At 43.6% G+C, this 20333-nt stretch overlaps 1 long non-coding RNA gene across 1 annotated transcript; it reads left to right on the top strand.

The window, feature by feature from the left end:
• Positions 1 to 5870: 5870 nt before the first annotated feature.
• Positions 5871 to 18382, top strand: LOC118014854. The gene is made up of 4 exons (XR_004680392.1): positions 5871 to 5912; positions 7894 to 8080; positions 8415 to 10047; positions 17928 to 18382. It is a non-coding gene; the product is annotated as an uncharacterized LOC118014854 (long non-coding RNA).
• Positions 18383 to 20333: the final 1951 nt, after the last annotated feature.

Here is a 20333-nt window from a genome sequence, read left to right as displayed (position 1 = left end):
CCCACCCCGCCGCTCCCACCCCTTTCACTTCCTCGGTGCTTCAGGATCCGAGCCGGACCGCCGCAAGCCTAGCTTCCCAGCCCCTCCCGCACTCCTGCTTTTCCCCGCCCGCCCTCGGGCGCCGCGCCCCCCACGAAGTTCTCCCTCCCGCACCGCCCCCCGCGAGGACTTCAGAGGCGGTCCCTGGCCGGCCGGCGCTGATTGGCTGTCTCTCCAGCGCCCCGCCCCTGTGCACGCGCAGGAGGTGGGGCGGGCCCCGAAGCGGGCGCGCGCGGCGCGGTCCCGCGGGCGAAGCGTCCGTGACCCGCGTGCCGGCCTCAGCGTCCGGGCCCGGGCGTCCGCGAGGTGGGGGCGGGCGGCGGTGGCGGCGGGGCTGTACCCGGGCTGGGGACTCACGTGGCCCCGAAGGGCACCCCCCCCCCCTTTGCCCCGGCAGCGCTCCCTAGCCGCGGCCAGTCGGGCGTCCCGCAGGGACTGGGAGCTGCCCGAGGGGCCGTCGTCGTCGCCAGCCCGGTAGCCCGGATGTCGCTGCCCCCCGCGGCGGGGCCGCCGACGCTCCTCTAGGCCCCGGGAGGAGGCTCGTCTTAAAGGGACAGTGCCGAGTTCGTGCCGGAATGGGCGGCGCATCCTGCCCTCCGTGCGCGACCCGTGTCCTGAGGGGACGCCGCGGCGCCCGCGCCAGGGGCCCCTCCTCCGGGCGGGGCGCCGTTGGAGCGCGGCGCGCCCTGCCCCGGGACGGCCGCAGATGGCCGCCCAGAGGCCGGGTTTTCTCGGGCCCGAGCCGTGGCCGGTGGCGCCGCGCGGGGCCGGGAGGCGCCGGCCTGTGATTGGCCGAGGCCGCCGTGAATGCAGGACATTGTCTGGTCGCGGCCGTCTCTGTCCCTGCCCGCCGCCCTTCCGCAGACCAAGATGGGTGCGGAGCGAGGCTCCGGTCGCCAAGGTGCCCGCGGCCGGGGAGTGCCTTCGATGGTGGGAACACCACAGTGGGAAAACGTAACTTTTACGAGATCACGGATTCTGAGAATGGCAAAAGGTGCTGTTTCAAAATACAAAATCATTCTCAACAAGGAAATAAAATTGTGTTTGATGTAAAGGTTTCCTTTAAAATTAAAAATATTAAGGTAATTGAAAAGGGCCGACTGCCATAAAAACGGATTCGTTTTGTCTTCAAGAGTCCTTTAAGACCTATGATAATTCTTCTGAATATCCTTTATGAAATTTCAAGCTGTATATTAATACATATTCATATGTATATGAAATAACCTTGTTCTGGATAGTACAGCCTCTGTGGGTCTTAGTTTCCATATTTGTAAAAAAGACTGGACTGGTAGCTTTCCAAGTTTGTTTCTATTGTTAAAATAACTCTGACTCTAAATCTAGACTTAAACTCCTGACATGTCCTGTGTGTTGGATCACATCTCAAGGTCTTGGAATAAATGAGATCTTTTAAAGAGCCCTCGAGGAGATTTCAGTTCTCAGATCATCTTTGAATGTATGTGGGAGTTATTTAAGTGGAGTTGTAATCTTTCAGTGTGTAATTTTGGAGTAAAGGGAAATGAGAGCAGTGGAGAAATGTATGGAGATCAATCAGTTATTAGTCAATGTGAAGAGCAGGGTTTTCTTTCATCCTAAATAAGTTTTCTAGGTAATGGAACATTATAATAAAGAATAGCCGTCTTTCCTATTTTGTTCCCAGTATCAAAGGAGTAGAAAGATGGCAAAGGAAAGAAGACACATATGAAATAAGAGATACACAAATGGAAAATGTTTGGAGAGTTTTGAATAAAACTAAGTTGCATTTGCTTTTTAAAAAGCTGGGTAGGAAAAATTATTGTAGAGTTAAAAGCAGACTTGTGTTAATACAGATTACCTGTGTGTTTATATATGTATGTATATGTATACATATGCATATATTTAAATCTGTTTTAATTTTTTAAGGATTTTATTTTAATTCCAGTATAGTTAATATACAGTGTTATATTAGTTTCAGGTGTACAAAATAGTGATTCAACAATTTCAGACATTACCAATGTAGATTATAATATATTATAGCTTCAGTTTAATGCCCTCTTCAAAATTAAAAAAAAAAAGTCAGTGATTTCATTTAATTGAACAATCAACAAGAATTAGAGACTTGGAAATGACAAACAAATGAAGGAAGGAAAACATCCAGAAAACAAGATAAATTTAATGGACATGATTCATTGCAAGAGACATGACCTCATTCCTTATTAGAGGGATTTCCACTAAACCAGATTTGATGTTAAATAAATTTATCGTACAGACTTTCCTCAAAATTATACTAATTTAATATGTTTTTTCATTGTTATCATTGTTGTTTTGTGGTATGGAAAAGGAAAAAAGAGAAGAGATACAATGAAAAATTTAAAACATTGTTGCAACTTCCTTAAATGACAGTTGTTCCAATCTCCTCCTCTACCTCACCCATCATAATATGGGAATAAAAGCAGAAATAATCGGCATAAAGATTCTAGCTGTCTCCAGAAGTGAAACGTGAATAGTTGTGTGGATGTCTGTGAGTGATGCGAATTTAGTTTTGATTACTTAAACTTCTAGAATTTGAATTGTTAATTTGTAGAATTAAACTAATTTTACCTGAAAGTTATTGAATAAATGATTAAAAGTTAGGGATTAAGCTGAGTGAAATAAGCTGTTTGTAATAAACATAAGCAGCAGGTTGTATGATATAGTCTATAAGGCATGAAATGACTAGCCAAGTAAGTTTGAGACTTTTCCAGCAAGTCTTTTCCTTAGGACTTTTGCTTTGGTATTCCATATGTAACTATAGAATAAGCTGTATAGAATCATAATATTTACCGAACACTTGGTATATACCAAGCACTGTTTTAAGTATCTTCTTAGAGGCTCACAAAAATCCTAGGGAGCAGGTACATTATTATCCCCATTTTATTTATTATTAATTAATTAATTAATTAATTTATTTATTTAATAGGATATGTTTTATTTTTTTAAAGATTTTATTTATTTATTTGAGAGAGAGAGCACGAGTAGGGGATAAGGGGCAGAGGGAAGGGGAGAAGCAGACTCTCCTCCGGCTGAGCAGGGAGCCTGATGTGGGGCTCCATCCCAGGACCTTGGGATCTGGACCTGAGCCACAGGCAGATGCTTCATGGACTGAGCCATGCAGGTGCCCCTATTATCCCCATTTTAAAGATGCAGAAAGGTTAGGTAGCTTGCCTGAAGTCAGACAGCTGGGGGGCAGAGCTGGGAATCGGGCCTAGAATCCTGTCTGACTCTGCTCAAAGTCATGTGGCTATGTGTTCTCAATCCCTGAGCAGGCTTAGTTATTTCTATGGGTGTGATTATTAATGCACTTTTGATCAGATTTTTTTCAACAGATACACATTTAAATATTTTGCCCTTTCATCCTTTTATATTTCAGGTGAGCCTGTGGCTGCCGGAGAGCCGTCTGTGCTTAGTTTGCTGCGGAAAGTCAAGCATGTCTGTCACCTTTGAAGAGAAACACCCCCAGAAATTTGCATCTCTATTCTCTTTTAACCAGACATGGACATGGACAGTAGCACATGGGAAAGTCTGCTCACCTTCTGCTTTTCGGTGTTTTCTCTTTCTCTTTGTTCTTTTTCTTCTTTCAGGCCTATGGCTTCATGGGACCCCGAGAATACCGGCTGGCCATGTTGGGTACATCGGGTTGGTGTCCATCCCAGCAGAGGTGCTGGTGTCCATAGTCAGTATCGGCCGAAGGCTGCCAAGTCACTCAGTTCTTCAGAAGACAGAGAAAGGAGGGGAGACCAAGAATGCGTGACAGGAATTTGGGGGTTCAGTAGCATAAAGCTGAGAGAAAGGGCTGGTACTTTCAAGACATTCCCCCTCTCCCCTTTCTTCTTCAGTCTGTACCTTCGGCTGAGAAGTGGCACATCCTTCATGACAATCAAGGGTAGAGGGTTGCTGCCTCTCACATTCCCCTTGGCCTTAGAGACCTGGTGCTACAGGCAGTAGACAGGTCATGCTCCTGGGGAGCTCTGCCAAAGTCCGGGGGAAAGGGGCTTTCAGTCTCAAATCATTCCCTGTCATTGCTTGTTCACGGTGCCTGTATCGGGAGGGTTAAGAAATTAGAAATAAAATTATTCTGAAGGGGATCACTTGCGACTCATTAATCCATGTGATTTCTGATGCTCATTATCACTGAAAATTGAGTTGCCTAAGTCTGTTTAACTTTTGTGATTAAGGATCAGCGCTAGGATTTGAGGTTCCAGGGACAGAGAGGGATGAAAGAATTGTGTTCAGCTGTCCTCCGCCCCCACCCGCCCCACAGCCAGCACCCAGTGCTCTTTGTCCTTGGCCAACAAGTGCTTCTCCATCTCCCGTAAAACACTGACAGGGAGGTGGACAGCGCAGCATGGAGCACAGGCCAGCTTTGGGCGACCCGATCCACAAGTCCTGCTGCCATCAGTGTCTTAGTCCCTAAGGCGCCTAGAGGGGCAGGTCTGACTGAAGCCTGGTCTCATTAGCCAGGGGTTGTCTTTTTATTTTATTGTAGTTTTACAGTGTTCCATAACGAAGCTCTTTCCATCTGACATTTTTCTTTCTTTTTAAAAAGATTTTATTTATTTATTTGACAGAGAGAGGGAACACAAGCAGGGGCAGTGGGAGAGGGAGAAGTAGGCTTCCGGCGGACCAGGGAGCCCGATGTGGGGCTCAATCCCAGGACCCTGGGATCATGACCTGAGCCAAAGGCAGACGCTTAACGACTGAGCCACCCAGATGCCCTCCATCTGATATTTTTCAAATCCAAATATTTAAACATCTTATGAATGTGTAAAACTATTTTAAATCTAATAGCAAGCACCTACTCCTGTATCTTTGTACTAGTACTTCTCACTCAACAGGTGGCCACCCTCTCTTCCTGGGCTCCAGCACACAACCAGATTCTGGCACGCCATCTTCCTTCTTTAACCCCTCAGCCTGGGGTGGGGATGGCTTCCCATGGCGGCCGCCCCCGGATGCCTCACCTTGCTGATTCCTTTCACTTGGCCCACACTTCTTAAAAGTCTTTTCCGAAAGTCCAAGTGAATGTGCCTTTCCTTCCCTTCTTGGATGGGGCCTGCCTCAGACATCCATCATGATGTGGCCCCTTATTGATATCTCCAGTTTCATCTGTGGCCTTTCCCTGCTGTGTTTTTTTTCCCCCTCTCACACAGCAAACTACTACTGTCCCCCACACACTTTGACCCTCGAGGATGCTGTTCTTTCTGTCAGGAAAACTCTATGAAGACTTCCTTGGGCTCCTTCCACATGGGCTGCGTCTCTTACAACATTGACCACATTGTATTGGAATTGCTGCTTGGCCCTTTGAAAAATGAGGTTCCTTGAGGTCAGAGCTCACATCATTCATCTGCACATCTTGGTGCTTAGCACCATGCCAAACACATACAAGAACATGATGAAGGAATAGCTAAATACAGATCGCCATTTCCTTTATTGATTCTTTATCCAGATCAGCTGTCTGGCTTTTTCAAAATTTAATCAATTCAAAATTGAAGTTTCATTTATTTCAATCTTGTCAATATTGATGTAGATAAAATGATTGATACCCTCTAATTAACATTTACGTGGTAGCATGCTTTTACTACACTGGATACACCAGATCTCTCAAACCTTGAGTAAATTAATATTTCTAATTCAAGTGTTTACAATTTTTTTTTTTAAGATTTTATTTATTTATTTGACAGAGAGAGACACGGCGAGAGAGGGAACACAAGCAGGGGGAGTGGGAGAGAGAAGCAGGCTTCCCAATGAGCAGGGAGCTGATGCGGGGCTCGATCCCAGGACCCTGGGATCATGACCTGAGCTGAAGGCAGACGCCCAATGACTGAGCCCCCCAGGCGCCCCTCAAGTGTTTACAATTTAAGGTAATCTGATTTCTTCATTAGCAGCGAAGCTTTTTCTTTTGTGTAACAGTCATTTTCTAGGTTATTTATTTGGCAAATGCTGCTTTCCTTGTATCAGCTTTGCCTTAAAAGTAATTCTGTGTTGTACTCCACTACAACTGAGAAGTATCATTTTGCTATTTTTTGCCTGTAAATACAAAAATATCGAGAACAATGTAACAGTCCTATTCTTTTCAAGGCAACTCCACTGTCTATGTGTTTTTGGCAGCAAGAGCAGGGGACGGACCAGCTTCTTCCCGTCCCTTCCCTGTGTTTCTCTAGCTCTAGCAGAGACGTTTTCTGTAATTGGTTTTCCACATTTGCCAAGAGTCTGTTTCCTCTTAACATTCAACATGTTTAACAGAAGTCTTGTAATCGTTCCAAAAATAATAAAGCTGGTCCCAAGCATAAAAATGATCCATACACAACACATTGTTGTTGTTGTTTTTTTGTCGTGGCTTTGGTTTGTTAAGTTCTTTTTAATAATTTTTAGTGTCAAATTATGTGGTAGAAATAAAAAGCTTTTCTTCACAGTAATAAAACCCACTATAGAACTAGAATCAATGATTCTGTGCACCTTGTGCATAGGGTGAGAGTTACCTGCTGAGGCCACCCCGGGATTTATGGCCACCTCAGTGTCCAGCTCTTCTTGCTGGGTTGGAAGTGGGACGTTCCGGTTAAATTTAATGCCGTATCCTCAGAAGGAACAAAAGTGTGTTTGAGCTACCTGCTTCTGATATATTGGGAAGGCTATTCTTAATCTGATGAAATTTGTTTCTCACGTTGTCAAATGCTAACATAAAAAAGCAACACTAGCTTATATTTTATCCACCCCCCCATCACTCCTAGGAGGTGGTTAAGGTGTCCCAAAATAACTTTCTCTGTTTTAATAATTAGATATTGGACAAATGAAAAAAATGTAGATTTCCTTTAAAATTGTTACTTGATTTATTGGTGTTGTAGTCATCATTATTATTACCACCACTGTTATTATGAATGAAGGATCTTTAAGTATTTAGGGCATCTGGACTTGGGAAGAGCTTTAAAATCCCAGAGAGAAATCAGAGGCACGGGCAAGCAGGTAGCTGTGGAGCCGAAAACACAGTCTCTATGATTTTGTGCAAGGCATTTTAACCTTTTCTTCATCAGTGAGTTAGAATCCAAATGATAAGCCCGGGGTACCCCAATGTTTATAGCAGCAATGTCCACAATAGCCAAACTATGGAAAGAGCCCAGATGTCCATTGACAGGTGAATGGAAAAGAAGATGTAGTATATATATGCAATGGAATATTACTCAGCCATCAAAAAAATTGAAATCTTGGGGTGCCTGGGTGGCTCAGTCGGTTAAGCATCTGCCTTCAGCTCAGGTCATGATCTCAGGCTCCTGGATTCGAGCCCTGCATCGGGCTCCCTGCTCAGCGGCGAGTCTGCTCCTCCCTCTCTGTGCTCTCTTTCCCTCTCTCTCTCTCTCTTTCAAATAAATAAATAAAATCTTTAAAAAAATTGAAATCTTGCCATTTGCAACAACGTGGATGGAACTAGAGGGTATTATGCTAAGCAAAATAAGTCAGTCAGAGAAAAACAATTATCATATGATCTCACTTATATGTGGAATTTAAGAACAAAACAGAGGATCATAGGGGAAGAGAGGAAAAAATAAAACAAGACAAATCAGAGAGGGAGACAAATCATAAGAGACTTTTAACCACTGGGTATTGTATAAGACTGATGAATCACTGACCTCTACCTCTGAAACCAGTAATACATTATATGTTAGTTAATTGAATTTAAATAAAAAAAATTTTAAAAACCCAAAAGATAAGCCCGGGGAAATAAAACTAATAACCATGGCGAAGAGATGTTGCCCTCTGCGTCACTGTTAGAGTGAGCATCCCAGAGCAGGCGGATTCTATCCCCCGACTCACACCCATGTTTGGAAACCTGTTTCGTCCTCTCCCCAGATCCACTTGTCTCTGCTGAAGGAGCCCGCCATTTCCCACAGGACCTGGACATACCGTGAGCTAAAGGTCTTGCTGCTCCACGCCCCTCTGGGGTCCAGCAGCATCCATATGACCGGTGACTGCTTTGGAAATGAAGAAGCTCAGGATGAATCTGGGCCTTTGCAATCCAAATCGGCATCTTCACAAGGTCTTTGGGGGACCAAGGGCAACCCTGATATGAGAAGCCTGGCTTAGAGCACCCCCAAATGAAGATAAACCAAGAGTGCCGCCCCTGGGGAAGTGGGAACCCCCTTATATATAGTATATTTTACCCCCTTTTATATTTTAGCCTACGTTTCCAGGGAATGGAAAGATTTGGGGTGGGGGGATAAAAAAAGAGTACTCACCTTACTAAGCCTAATCAATACATAAAGTTCAAATTATATGATCACCTTCATGGTAAACAAAATGAAACACTATGGTGGGCACAGGTGTCATGTGGTGGAGAGGTGTTACATTTCGGATCTGTGTTGGTTTCCTAGGGCTGCTGTGACAAAGTACCACAGGCCGGCTGGCTTCAGCGACAGAGCATCCGCTGGTTCCGGAGGCTGGAAGTCTGAGACCCTCGCTCCCTCTGAGTCTCTGGGGATAGCCCTTCCCTGCGTCTTCCTAGCTCCTGCATCCTTGGCCTGCAGCTGCCTGGCTCTGCCCCGTGCCTGGCTCGGCACATGGCACTCTCTGTGGGTGCCTGCCTCCGCACCTGGGGCTCTCTTCCTCCTCTGTGGAAACCGGTGATCATTAAGCCCCCTCTCCCCCAACTCCAGTATGGCCTCACCCACAACGCTGTGCTTTCCAAGTAAGGCCACATTCTGCTAGACCTGGGGATCCCGAGATGAAGAAGACATGGCCTTTGGAGGAGATCCCGGTCAGGAGGGAGACGGGAGAGCAGCAGGAGGGGTTCCCAGGGTGTCTTTCCAGCCAGACTCCAGGCCACCCCCACGATGATTCCGTGGCCCTGGAACCTGGATGTGTAACAAATCCCAAGCGATTCTGACTCAGACAGCCTCACTTGCAATCCCCCGCCAGAGGCATCAGGATCCCAGCAGAGGTCCCCATGCCTCCCAGCTCGCCCAGAGCGGCCCCCAAGTGTGCTTGCTGACAGACGACAGTGTGTGTGTTTGTGTGCACGTGCGCGTATATAAGAATGAATCTGAGCAGGAGACCCTAGTTGTGGAGAAAGCAATCAGGAATTGGTTGTTAGAATACAGGTGACAAGAGCCCTCACTCACAGTGTCATGACAGACACTTTTATTGTGGCGAACTCTATACACTAACCTCAAGCATTTCAAAACAGAGGTGGTTCACTCATTCATCCAATACTTCAGTGCCAAGTTGTACTCAGTGCCTTGGGATTTGGGGGGTTTGCTCTTAATTTAAAAAAATTTAATAAATTTAGGAAATTAATATAACACATTTTGATTTTGCCCATTTTGGACATGTAAAAATTGTCATCATCACAGCAAGGACATCAATTACTTTATTTTACATTTGTATGTATTTTTTTCTGAATAGGTAAAACCAAAAGGTACAAAGGATGACGGTACAAAGTGAATGTCTCTCCCACAGAGGTGACTGCTGTTACTTGAGAAAAGCCATTTTAACACCAAAGAAGTAAGAAGGACATAATCTTAGAGAAAAAAGAGAGCTTTTCCCAAAAGGGAACAGTTAGGGGAAAAAATATGTGTATATATTTTTCCTTTTTTTTTATTCATCCATCACTTTTTTCCAAGTATTTCCACACTCCTTTTATGAATGAGGCATTGTTCCAGGTGGGAGGAGTACATCAGAGAACAAAACAATGCAAACACCATTCCCTGCCTTTTTGGACTTACATTCCTGTGGGAACTGAATCTGAAATTGGGACACAGAAGTCCAAGTCATATGAAAAGGGAGAAGCCAACAGAAGCTAAAGGAAGAGGATGTCCCAGCCAGCCAAGTGCCCCCCGGTGACCTCCAGGCGCAAGGGGTACAAAGGTGGACATGAGGTTAGAAATCGCCACCTGCCATGCCCAGGACTGCTCAGAGGATACGCCAGTCAGACCAGGTGAAGGACTGCATGTCCGGGTCTCATCGGCACTTGAGAAGCAGAGCCTGACAATAGAGTTTGATCCAGATGTGAGTACAAGTGCAAGAGATGGGTGGTGAGATGGAAGGGATCTTCAGGAGCAGAGGAGAGTGATTTTAATTTTTTTTTTTAAAGATTTTATTTATTTATTTGACAGAGACAGAGACAGCGAGAGCAGGAACACAAGCAGGGGGAGTGGGAGAGGGAGAAGCAGGCTTCCCGCTGAGCCGGGAGCCCGACGTGGGACTCGATCCCAGGACCCTGGGATCATGACCTGAGCCGAAGGCAGCCGCTCAACCAACTGAGCCACCCAGGCGCCCGATTTTAATTTTTTAAATAGGGTTTCTGTTCATGCAAAGAAACTAGCTAAATCTGTTTATCATTTGCACGCTTTCTTCTTCATTATTCCAGTATCTGGGCGTGCCCCTCAACCAAGGTAGCCACTGAGCTATGATAAATTACTGGGTCTCTGCCGATGGCTCTCCGATCAGGACATTGGGTGGGAAGCATCGACCTCAATCTTTACACTTCCTAAAAATTAATAGGCTTTTTTTAAAAAAGCAGTTTTAGAAAAAAAAAAAAGTAGTTTTAGGGTTTTTTTTTTTTTAAAGATTTTATTTATTTATTCATGAGCGACAGAGAGAGAGACAGAGGCAGAGGGAGAAGCAGGCTCCCCGCCAAGCAGGGAGCCCGATGCGGGACTCGATCCCAGGACCCTGGGACCATGACCTGAGCCGAAGGCAGACGCTTAACCAACTGAGCCACCCAGGCATCCCTAGTTTGAGGTTTATAGAAAAGTTTTTGTATATGCCCTCATCCATCCCAATTTCCTCTATTATTAACATCTTGTGTTAGTGTGATAATTTGTTACAATTGATGAATGTATATTGACACATGATTATTAACTAAAGTCAATAGTTTACATTAGTGTTCCCTCTTTGTGGTGTACATTCTGTGAGGGTTTTTTGTTTTTGTTTTTTTTTTTAAATAATCTCTACAGCCAACGCGGGGCTTGCTCACAACTGAGATCAAGAGTCACATGCTCATCTGCTGGGAACCAGCCAGGCGCCCCACGTTCTGTGGGTTTTGACAAATGTATAATGACATATATCCACCATGGTAGCATCCTATGGAATAATTTCACTGCCCTAAAAATCCCTTGTGCTCTGCCTATTCATTTGTCCTCCCCCTGAACCTCTGACAACCACTGGTCTTTTTACTATCTCCATAGTTTTTGCCTTTTCCAGGATGTCACATAGCTGGAACCATACAATATGTGGCCTTTTCAGATTCTCTTCTTTCACTTAGTGATATACATTTAATGTATATGCTATATGTATATGTAGATATACATGTCTTTTTGTGCTTAAAAGCTCATTTGTTCTTCACACTATATATTATTCCATCATCTGGATGGACCACATTCGTGTTTCCATTCATCCATTATAAGGACGTTTTGGTTGCTTCTAAGTTTTGGCAATCATGAACAAAACTGCCTATAAACTTTCGTGTGCAAGTTTTTGTGTGAACATAAATTTTCAACTTATGTGGGTAAATGCTAAGGAGAGTTATTGTAGGAGCACATGATGAAAAAATGTTTAACCTTTACACTTTTCCTTCAAGAAACTCTTCCCTTTGTGTAAAATTTTGAAGGCAGAAAAAAAATGCAGCATAACATTTTGTCTTAAAATACTATGTTGCATGTAATTTTTTTTCTTGATATGAGGTCGTCAGTTTAGGAAACCGTATTTCACATTACAACACAAAGCTAAAAAATGTTTTTAGCATAACTTCTTGGGCATTTGGCTTTAAAGAATAAACTATTTTTTTAGAGCATTTTTAGGTTCACAACAAAATTGAGGTTCCCATATACCCCTCCCCACATTTGTTTTTAATGCTGTCACTTTTTAAAAAGATTTTATTTATTTATTTGTCAGAGTTGAGAGAGAGAGAGCACAAGCAGGGGGAGCAGCAGAGGAAGAAGCAGGCTCCCTGCTGGGCAAGGAGCCTGATGTGGGGCTCGATCCCAGAACCCTGGGATCATGACCTGAGCTGAAGGCAGATGCTTAACTGACTGAGCCACTCAGGTGTCGCTTTAAAAAAAATTTTTTTTTTAAGATTTTATTTATTTATTTGAGACAGAGAGAATGAGAGACAGAGAGCATGAGAGGGAGGAGGGTCAGAGGGAGAAGCAGACTCCCCGCCGAGCAGGGAGCCCGATGCGGGACTCGATCCCGGGACTCCAGGATCATGACCTGAGCCGAAGGCAGTCGCCTAACCAACTGAGCCACCCAGGCGCCCCAGGTGTCCCTTTTAATGCTGTCATTTATAAAAATATAGTAACATGTAGATTTATTAATGAAAATGTTGATTATAAAAACCCTACAACTTCTTTTTTTTTTTTTTTGAAGATTTTATTTATTTATTTGAGAGAGAGAGAATGAGAGACAGAGAGCACGAGAGGGAGGAGGGTCAGAGGGAGAAGCAGACCCCCTGCCGAGCAGGGAGCCCGATGTGGGACTCGATCCCAGGACTCCAGGATCATGACCTGAGCCGAAGGCAGTCGCTTAACCAACTGAGCCACCCAGGCGCCCAAAACCCTACAACTTCTAAAATTCAAGAGCAATAGCAGTTCACAGAAACAAGTATACACAATGCACACCTGTGTTACATAAGCATCATTTCCTCTGTCCCACCCCCTGTCTTGGTCATCACTCAGTTCCTGTGTAAGCTTGACATCATTTTCCCATGCTTTGCAAGCATATTTACACAAAAGTAGGGTTTTGCCCTTATTTTCACAAAAACGGGATCCTACCATAAATAGTGTCCTGCTAGCATAATTTGTTTTCTTTATGTTATGAACTTTTCAGCTTAGGCATAAAAACTTTATTCTTTAAAATATTTTATTTTTACGCTATCTCCACACCCAACATGGGGCTTGAACTCTCAACCCCGAGATCAAGAGAGTTGCATGCTCCACCAACTGAACCAGCCAGGTGTCCCTAAACCTTATTTTTGTAATGGCTGGAATGTATTCCTTAATCTATCCCTTCTCCTGGTGTGGAAATTTAAACAATTTTGCATTAAAAATCATGTTTAAGTAAACATCCTACATACTCGTCTTTATGCATTTGTGCTAAAACCTCTGTAGGATAGAGTCAGAAGACTAGAATTGTTATCATCTGGTCAATTTACACACACACACACACACACAGTCACTCATATATATGATTTCCCCCCTTTAAATTCCATCAACATTTCATGAACAAGTAGATCCTTAATCCTGAATGTTATTAAGCATTTTTATTTTTTGCTGATTTGAAAGACAAAAATGTGTATCTCTTTGTTTCAACTGATATTTACTGATCTTGAATGTCTTTTCATATGCTTGGAAGCTATTTGTATTTCATCTTTTGTGAATTGTCTGCTCATGTCGTTTGCCTATATTTTCTCTTCATGTAATTTTCGTTTGCACAAGTCATATATTAATATAATATTATGATTTAAAAATTCAGACAGTGTAGAAGTGTAAAGAATTAAAGATAAAAATTCTCCACCCAGAAATTAGTTATCAGGGGCACCTGGGTGGCTCAGTCGGTTAAGCAGCTGCCTTCGGCTCAGGTCATGATCCCGGGGTCCCGGGATCGAGCCCCACATTGGGCTCCCTGCTCAGTGGGGGAGCCTGCTTCTCCCTCTGCCTGCCGCTCCCCCTGCTTGTGCTCTCTCTCTGTCAAATAAGTAAATAAAATCTTTTTAAAAAAAGAAATTAGTTATCATAGTCAAAAGTTGGGATGTATTTCTCTAATTTCCTGTGTGTGGGATACATACATATACAATGTGCATATGTGTGTATATATGCGTATGCGATCACAATATATATATTATTCTCCATCACATTTTTAACTTAACAATATATTTTGTATAGGTTTATATATTATATAAATGGTTTTAGTTAATAAGATGCCATATACATCTATATAGAATCCTGATTTTTTTTACCATTATTTAGTATTCCATAATTTTTTTGTCTTTTTCTTCCTTCCTATTTAATGAACAAGTATATACTACTTACTGTGCATAAGGTACCCTTCTAGTGCTTGATAAAAATTAGCCCATTTCATTGTCACAACTATCCCATGGAGTAGATATTACTGAGATCCCCATTTTTTTTTTTTATTTGCGAGAGAGAGAATGAGAGAGAGCAATAGAGGGAGGAGGGTCAGAGGGAGAAGCAGACTCCCTGCTGAGCAAGGAGCCCGATGTGGGACTCGATCCTGGGACTCCAGGATCATGACCTGAGCCGAAGGCAGTCGCTTAACCAACTGAGCCACCCAGGCGCCCGAGATCCCCATTTTTATCAAAGAAACTAAGTTACAAAAAAGTTAAGTACTTAATCAAGATCACGCTGCTGGTCGGTTACAGAATAGATTAAAATTTGACTTGACAATTCCCGTATTGATAGGCTTAAGTTGTTTCCAATTTTTTGCTCTTTCGCATAGTGTTGCAATAAACATCCCAGGGAGCCAGAGAGAAGCTTGAGTAAGGGAGCGGCAGGAAGTCAGGTCCAGAGGGGCCGAGAAAGTTGGAAGGAGGTGCCAAAACAGGCAGGAGAAAGAAGGGCTAAGGGCACATGATATGATCCATAGACAGTCTCCAGAAAGAACACATCTTTATAGCTTTTCTAAGGAAGGAATAGACCATGGAGCCAACGAAATGCAATTTGTCTTGAGGACAAGGTCAACAAGAGCCAGCCTGCTGGGCAGGCTACCATGTGGAAAACTTGATTATTAAGCCACAAGCGAGGACTCTGATAGTCATTATTTTTCAATAATTAGGGGACTAAATATGGAACAATATCACATTATGTTATCAAGTAGCATATTAATATGATTTTACTCTGTTTACTTGGCAAATACTCAGTATTTGTGGAAAGTTCACTCATATTGAATTGAATGAAATGAATACAGAGTGAATATTTGCTGTTTCTTTTTGGATGACATTTTATAGCTAAAAGAAGAGAAAGGCTATTTTTTAGGATAAGGAACTAAGAGATATATAAAAGAGAAAACAAGCAGTTGAAAAATAAAAGTAGATGAGAAATGATAAAAATTAGTAGAAATTGTGAAATGTCTTAGACTGGTCAAACAAAAAGCAAAATGGGCAGAAGTTTCCTCCCTAAGTTGCACTGAATTTGAAAATGCGGAAGTGGGATTAATTTTAGATTTTGAAAAAACTGAGCTCCTCAAAATTCTATTTTTAGAATGAACATCATTATCTTAAAAGTCCTTGTTGCACAGATAGACATTTCTTGTTCCTGGATGGGAACATTTAATATCACAACAATATCAACTTTCCCCCCAAATAAGCTATACATTAAGCACAATTTTAAAAAATTCCAATAGGGTTTGGAGGGTTTTGGGGTACTTGGGTGGTGCAGTCGGTCAAGCGACCCACCCTTCACTTCCTCCCAGGTCATGATCTCAGGGCGGTGAGTTCGAGCCCCCGAATGGGCTCCCCGCTCCGGGTAGAATCTGCTTAAGATTCTCTCTCCCTCTATGCCTCCCCCATATGCTCTCTCTCTTTCTATCTCTCTCACATATAAATAAATAAATCTTTTTAAAAAAAGAATCTGGGGAGTTTGAGGGGTAGTGGTAACAGAAATGTAAAAATCTGTGACACAATAAAAACATCAGAAACAGGTCCGAATATGCATATTAAATTTTTGTCATCTGAAATTAAAGCATTTAGATGTAATGAGGAAAAGACGAACTGCTTAATAAATGACACAAACCAAAGATTTGGAGGTGGCCCATCAACTTGCAAAAAAAAAATTTTTTTTTAAATAAAAATTTCCATGGTTGGGAATATAGTACAGAAAACAGAACACTCTTGAGGTCTAGTTGGAATATAAATTGGCACATTTCTTTTTTCTTTTCCTTTTCTTTTTTAAGATTTTATTTTTAAGCAATGGCCACACCCAATGTGGGGCTCAAACTCACAACTCTGAGATCAAGAGTCACAAGGTCTGCAGACTGAGCCAGCCAGGTGCCCCCCCTAAACTGATACATTTCTGGAGAGAAATTACATACATAGAATCTTTAAAAATGTCTATACTTTATGAACCAGTGCTTCTACTTCTAAGGATGTATTTTATTTTATTTTTAAAATATTTTATTTATTTATTTGACAGAGAGAGAGAGAGAGACAGAGCACAAGCAGGGGGAATGGCAGGCAGAGGGAGAAGCAGGCTCCCCGCTGAGCAGGGAGCCCGATGTGGGGCTCCATTCCAGGACTCTGGGATCATGAGCCGAAGGCAGATGCTTAACGATTGAGCCACCCAGGTGCCCCTACTTCTAAGAATGTATTTTAAAGAAATAATTGTTTATGTGTCCAAAGATTTAGCTATAAGAATGTTAACTGAGTCTTGATTATCCTGTCTAAATTATTTATAAACCTAGTCAACGGAAGGAGAGGAATAGATAAATTATAGCACATCCACACAATGAAGTACTATACAGCCATCAAAATGATGTAGAAAATCAATGAGGTAACATTTATTGAGTACTCGCCACATGCCAAGTAATTTCTAAGAACTTTCCATGTAATGGTGCATTTCACCTCCCCGCCACCCTATGAGGCAGGGCAATTATTACTTCCATTTTATAGATGAAGAACTTGAAGGAGGGGGTCTGATCTCTTGCTAGTAAGTGGTAGCGCCTGTGTCAGAACTAGACGGTGGGACTCCTGAGCTCATACTCCTAATCATTACAATTGAGGAGATTAGGTAACAACAATGGAAAATTTATATAATAGAATAGGTGAAAAAGAATAGTATATGCTGTATGATTCTGTTTTCATAAAAGAACATACGAGTGTATAATCATAGAAAGAACCTGGAAAGAAATACAGTAAAATGCCAAGTCGTTTTCTCTGGGAGCTGGGGTTCTAGGTCATTTGAACAGATGCTGGTGGTGCCTTGGTCCCCACCCCCAAGTCATCACCTGGAGTCCTTTATCACAGGCCATAAGTTTTCTAGTCTCTCTGCTTAAGGGCATGTCTGGTGGTGTACGGGGCAAGCTAGAGTGCTGGGAGCTGATGTCCCCAGAGCAACTCCCTCCAATGACAGAGATAAGGAAAATCTGTGTCCTAAGATGGCTGACCGAGCCAGTGAGAGAGTCTCAGTCCTTGCCCCGGGGCTCTTCCGGGTTCTTCTCCCTGCTCTGCTTCCAGTTTCCTCTCCCTGCCCCGCTTCACACACGTGCCAAAAGTGCCAAATATGTGGAAGTAGAAGTGCATAAATTGCCGCCTTTGTGCTCAGGGCTCAGACCTTTGGAGATCACTCTCCTCTGAGCCTGCTGGTGTTAAATAAACCTCCGATCCTCCAAGATCTCCGGGTGCTGCTTGGTTCTTCCATCAGGTGATCCTGTCCGGGTTCTGGAACAACAGAAGTCACCCTTTGCTGGGGTGTGTCCTTGTCAGTTTCCCAGAGGGTCCTCAATGGGAAAGAGCCCTGGGGTACACATAGTAGTAATGCATCCAACAATGCACCTTTATTAGCTTTTTCTTTTCTTTTTTTTTTTTAAAGATTTTATTTATTTATTTGAGAGAGAGAGAGAGAGCATGAGCTGAGGAAGTGGAAGAGGGAGAGGGACAAGCAGACTCCCAGCTGAGCATGGAGCCCGATACTGGGAGGGGGTGCTCCATTGGCGATCATGACCTGCGCTGAAGTCACACACTTAACCGGGCGCTCCTGTTAGCTTTCTCTCCTCCTCTCCCTATCTCATTTCTTCACGCCCTCACTATGCTCCTGGGAGCACTCCCCAAATTCCTTGCACCTAAATCTTGTCTCAGAGTTGGCTTTGTGGGGAATCCGAACCTGGAGATTAATTTTAATTTTCCACCTTTTGTTTGTTTTCTTTGTTTACTGCAGTAGGCACTGCATTTTAACAAGTTATAAAGGAAGACAGCGTTGTTGTCTTCCTTTACAAAGGAAGGAAGGAACTCCCTGGACTTCTAGTTAAACAAGGTGGGTTGAGCACATGCCTTTATCTCCCTCCCAAGACCTCAATTAATGCCATTATAGGAATAAAATATGCAAATACACAAGGGCAAGGAGGAGAGGAAATGCCACCACCATGTGGACTTGGCAAAGTGAAATGTCCGTGAATAGCTAGTGCAGCTACCATGGAAGGTGGCTCCGTGTCTTCTCTCAACACTGCAGGGCCAGGGGTCCAAACTCCATGGCTCCTCACACAGGAACTGGAGGTTGACGGTGGATGCGGGTACCAAGGAGGGGGTGCAGGCTGGGTTTGAGAACTCTGGGGAGTCACTTATGAGGTGGGGACAGGTGGGACAAGGGATGGTCACTTTTATTATAAGCCTTCTAGTACTATTCAACTTTTTGGAAGCGATGTGCATATATTAGTAATTTTTAAATAAAAGACCGAAGGGATATTTTTATCATTTAGATGTGGGAAAATCAGAACTAGACTGGTGCTGAGTGCCATTAGATAATCCGTTTGATACACACGCACACTTGCTCATAGCAGCAGTAGCCCCGATCGTCAAAAGGTAGAAACAGACCAAATGTCCATCAGTGACTGAAGGACTGAGTAAAGTGTGGTGGACACATGCAGTGGATTATTAAAGTATAAAAAGGCATGAAGTACTGATATCCACTACAATGTGTATGAACCTCGAAAACGTTGTGCTGAATGAAAAAAGCCAGACACAGAAGGCCACGTATTGTATGATTCCATTTATAGGAGATGTCCAGAACAGGTAGATCCATAGAGAAAGAACACAGATTTGAGGTCACCAGGGGCTGGGTGGAAGGGCTAATGGGGATTAACTGCTAAATAGGTATAGAGTCTCCTTTGGGGTGATAAACACGTTTTGAAACTAGATGGGGGGGTTGCATAGACTGTGAGTGTGCTAAATACTACTGAATTGTTCACCCTAAGATGGCTAAGTTTATGTTATGTGAATGTCACCTCAGTTTATTTTTTTAAATTATTTATTTCAGAGAGAGAGAACGAGTGGGAGGGACAGAGGGAGAGGGAGAGAGAGAATCTCAAGCAGACTCCACACTAAGCAAGGAGCCTGACGTGGGGCTTGATCCCACGACCCTAGGATCATGACCCGAGCTGACACCAAGAGTTGGACACTTAACCGAATGAGCCACCCAGGCGCCCCAATGCCACCTCAGTTTAAAAGAAAGAAAGAGGAGTGCCTGGGTGGCTCAGTTGGTTAGGCGTCCGACTCTTGGTTTCAGCTTAGGTCACGATCTCATGATCCATGAGATTGAGTCTCATGTGGGGCTCGATGCTCAGTGGGAAGTCTGCTTGAAGACTTTCGCCCTCTGCCCCTCCCTCCAAATAAATCTTGAATTTATTTATTTATCTTGAGGGGGAGAGAGCAGGAGCGGAGGGGAGGGGCAGAGGGAGAGGGAGAAGCAGACAAGCAGACTCCCCACTGAGCAAGGAGCCCGACTCGGGGCTCGATCGCAGGACGCCAGGATCATGACCTGAGCTGAAGGCAGACGCTTAACTGACTGAGCCACCCAGGCACCCCTAAAATAAATCTTTAAAGAAAACAAAGAAAGAAAGAAAAAAGCATTCAGGCTGAGAAAGGAGTGGGAAGGCAAGAAGAATTGGAAAGCACAGCACCACTGCACATGTCCTGTTCTGAGAAATTTTGTTATGCGGACAGGTGATGCTGCCTGACAGGATGACACGAGGCCCTCGGAACAGGCCACCCCATGGGACATACACGTGCCAGCCCCATGAAGTCATGGAAGCTCCAGTGGCAAAAGGCCTGGGTTCCAATGGGTCTTGATTATGTAGTGAGATGTTTGGAATCAGGAAGAGAATTCCATGTGCTGAGTTTCTGTCTAGATTTAGTAGACACAGATAAACATAAGAAACGTTAAGGGAGCATTCTTTAAAATCTCTTTACCGCCAGCTTGTTCATGTCCCATGGGTGTTCCCCAAATCCCAACTTCATCATAAACACATATTGGGCCGATTAAAGAGCTAAGTGCTTCTCTTTCTTACTCTCTAAATCCATAATCCACAACCACATTTGTTATGCTCTGAATTGTGTTCCCCCACCTCCCAAATTCATATGCTGAAATCCTAACCCCCAGTACAGCCAAATGTGACCTTATCTGGAGATAGAATCTTTACAGCGGTAATCTAGTTAATTTGAGGTCAGAGGGGTGGGCCCTAATCCAATATGTCTGGTGTCCTTATAAGAAGGGGCAGTGGGGATACAAAGACAGACACAAAGGGAAGATGATGTGAAGAGACACAGGGACAGAGAGCCTTCTCCAAGA

The sequence above is a fragment of the Mirounga leonina genome, unplaced genomic scaffold (assembly GCF_011800145.1).
Source record: "Mirounga leonina isolate KUSES-001 unplaced genomic scaffold, KU_Mleo_1.0 Mir_165, whole genome shotgun sequence".
In the NCBI taxonomy this organism is placed as follows: Eukaryota; Metazoa; Chordata; class Mammalia; order Carnivora; family Phocidae; genus Mirounga; species Mirounga leonina.
Note: the sequence above shows the minus strand (reverse complement) of the source record. Positions and strands in the feature narration are given on the sequence as shown.